General features: G+C 51.8%; 1 protein-coding gene across 4 annotated transcripts in view; it reads right to left on the reverse strand.

The window, feature by feature from the left end:
* The window catches only part of PAX8 (paired box 8), a 49,385-nt gene that overhangs the window by 22,967 nt on the left and 22,974 nt on the right, over nucleotides 1-3,444 (reverse strand). The gene's annotated exons all lie outside the window — the stretch shown is intronic.

Here is a 3,444-nt window from a genome sequence, read left to right on the forward strand (position 1 = left end):
GTCTTCCTTTTCGTCTATATTTATCTTTCATGCGAGTAACTCTCTTCTTCTCAGGTTGTCACCCACCTTGTCAGTTTTGTTCCTCTGCTCCTTTTAGAGAGCGAAAGGCGGCTCGCGATCAGACTGAAAAGCTTACATTTGTGTTACCCAGGCTGGTCTTAGCGGACCCCCTGTCAAAGGGTGTGTCGTCCCACCAAAGGGGTCAACGACCGGCGGGTTGAGAACCCCTGCCTCTAGACTGATCAGCGGGCCTAGAGCCGTTGGGGTCTAATTTCAGGGCGAGATCCTCCCTTTCTTTCATATGAGGATCAGCGGTCTTGGAGAGTCCTAGTGCCTTAATTCACAGTACTCATGGGATCCACTCTCTAGGAGTGGGAGTCAAGACACGACCCAGGGTAAGTTTCCATGCTGCTTCTTGGGTGGGCCTTGTTTCCTTCCACGGCCCGAGACCAACCCCAAAAGCGGGGCATTGGCCCTGAGTCCGGTGCTGGGGGGCCACGGCCTGGGTGTGAGGCATTTTTTCTCCCTCACGGGGCGGGGTGTGCTGACCACCTGTAATGTTAGACCAGGGGGGGGGGGGGGGGGGGGGAGTTGTTAGGGGACCAGGCAGGCAGAGCCAGGCTTCTGCATGAGCCCATTAAGGACTATTTATGGCCGAGGTGGGAAGTGCCTCTGCCGGGCACATCGTGACCGTTACCGCCCACTGACTTAGCACATTCAGAACTGCTGTGTCTCCTCAGGGCCCAAGCTGTGTTCAGCACGACCGTCAATTTCTCTTTCAAAAAAGAACAAGAAGAAGATGACCAAAAGCCTCAGGCCAGGGCACTAAGTCAGGAGGAAAAGCCCGCTGGCCAAATGCCCGCAGGAGGGACACAGTGACCCATCTTCCTGGTGAGCTTGGGCACAACTTCCCACCTTCAGGTTCTCGGCAGCCTGTCCCTCGAGTGCTTTCCACCAGGGCTGGGAAGAAGCCGGCAGGGCATCGGGGCCACCAGAAGGCGGGGGGTGGCCTGTGCCCACTCCTGGGCCCATTCCATTGGCTCCTCATGGGCCACAGCCCTTCCCAGCAGAATGGCTGCAGCCATTTGACCCTCTCCCTCCTGGCTGCCTTTCAGATCTTTGAGGTCCAGACACTAGACACCAGGGGGCGCCAGACAGCCACTCAAACCCAGGCAAGCCCTTGGGGGTCCAGCTTTGTCCCCATTTCCCAGAACTTGGGCTCCAGGTCACCCCCCCAGGCTTAGGCGTTGGCACCACGACCTCTGTATCTGGCAGCGAGGCTTCCTATGGGTGAGGTTGTTTGTCCCTGGGCAGGCAGATTTAAAACACCAAACGCCATTTTTGGGGTGGCATGAATTGGGAACTTAGACTGAAAAAAAAATCTACCCTGTTTTCCCACCAAAGCTGTGTGAGTGATTGTCCTAGGTCTTCCTGAAGGGCTGACCTTGGAGACCCGAGGGCCCCAGGACCCTCCTGAAGGTTCGACCCTAGATCAGCCAGTATGGCTGCGAAGGGGAACATGAGTTCAGCCTCCGAATTCTGAATTCCCTGGGGCTTTATTTTATTGTACTGGCTTCTGAGTGGCTGTGTGTTGCTACACGGAGCGTTGGGTCAGATTCCTGCATTGACTTGCCTGCTTAATTCTATCATTTGAGAAAGTTGGGTTTTGTTCAACCTTAAGAATTTTTCAACATAGAATGGAGCTAAAAAGCACCTCTTATGCGTCCAACAGCTGACCTATAACAGCTACTGTAAAGAAGATGGGGGCGGGGGGAGTGAGAGTGGAGAAGTGTTTGGCTAGTTGAAAATCTTGATTTTAAGTGTCAAGTTTTTCTGATTTTTAATATGTACATGTTCTGGCCCAAGTGTGGCCCTAAGACTGGGGCAGTGGTTCTCAAACTTGAGGTGCATCAGAATCACTTTAGGAGTTTGTTAAAACACAGGCTCCTAAAAAATGAAAAGAAAAAGAGAGAGAGAGAGAGAAAACAAAAACAAAAAACAAAAAAAAAACACACAAAAAAAACACACATGCTTCTGAGCTCAGGGCCCCGAATTTCTGCATCAGCAGGTCAGGGACGGAACCAAAAACCTGAGTTTCAACAAGTTCCCAGGAGGGGCGTGCTTGCTGGCCTGGGGCCACGTGTTGAGAGCCACTGGGCAATGGCTGGTAAAGACAATATAAGAGAATAACGAACTACTTGTGCACCTCCTACCCCACCCCACCTTATTCTAGAATCCTATTTCCTATTGTTTGTCTATTGCAGTTTTCATTTATTTTTTTCTGAACACATATATACTGAGTGCCCACCATGAGTCAGGTACAAAGCCCTGGGGGTACCACCTTGAACAAGATGAGAAACCAGGCCCTTGAAGAACTGGAAACCTTGCGGGGGGCAGGATGCAATTGTTCAGGAAGAAGTGTTTTGAGAGAGGTAAGTCCAGATGCCAGATGCTAGGGGGCCCATAAGTGGTGGGAAGGGAGCTGTAGGGAGGGATAACCAGGAGGTCACCAGGTGAAGAGGTTTCCATGGGGAAAAAGTCCACGCACAAGGTCTTGGGGCTCTCAAGACATGAAAGGCTTGTGGCAACTGTGGGACGGGAGGAAGGAGGGCCTGGAGATGGCCCCTCTGGTTTGAGGTTTGGAGCTGAGTCCCTGTAATGGAAGGACTTTTGTCCTTCCTGTGTCCGGTGTGGGGGAGTGAGTCACACCAAATGCCCAGAGGTGGGTGCAGCCTTCCTGCACGGAGGGGCGGACACCCACTGTGCTGACCACCTTTCCAAGTGGCTGTGGACAGGAGGACTTTGAGGCTGGAAGCCAGAAACGAGTGGGAGCCCCTGATTGGACCCGGGGGAAGGAAGGTGTGGACCAGGAAGAGGCCTAGAGCTTCCTAAACAAAGGCCCTTTGCATGGTCCGGAGGGTCGTGGGTGCAGAATGGCGGGTGTGGAGGAGGAAGACGAGATGCCTGGCCGGACACAGCAGGTTCTGGGTGCTAACTTTCCAGGGCCAGGGAGGGCTTATTCTACAAGTGAGAGCATTTGCAAGTCTGCAAAGCCCTGGAGGAAGCCTGCTGTTCAGAAATGTAAACTTTGGAAAAGTGACCATCTGGGGGGGTCTTAGGACTTCGTTCTTTTTTAATTTTTCTTTCTCTTTTTATCTTTATTGTTGAACGTATTACAGATGTCCCCCTTTTTCCCATTGACCCCTTTTAGTCTCCCCTACCCCCCTAGTCCTTCATCCCACTATTGTCTGTGTCTATGGGTTATGCATATAAGCATGCAAGTTCTTTGGTTCATCTCTTCCCACCCACCAGCCCACCCACCTACTCACCCCTGCCTTCCCTCTGAGATTCAACAGCTAGTTCCATCATTCTATCTTTTTCAAAAAACATCAATGCCCATTTACATTCAATATTATTCTGCATTAGTTTCAGGTGTACAGCATA

This window comes from Myotis lucifugus, unplaced genomic scaffold (assembly GCF_000147115.1).
Source record: "Myotis lucifugus unplaced genomic scaffold, Myoluc2.0 scaffold_454, whole genome shotgun sequence".
NCBI lineage: Eukaryota > Metazoa > Chordata > Mammalia > Chiroptera > Vespertilionidae > Myotis > Myotis lucifugus.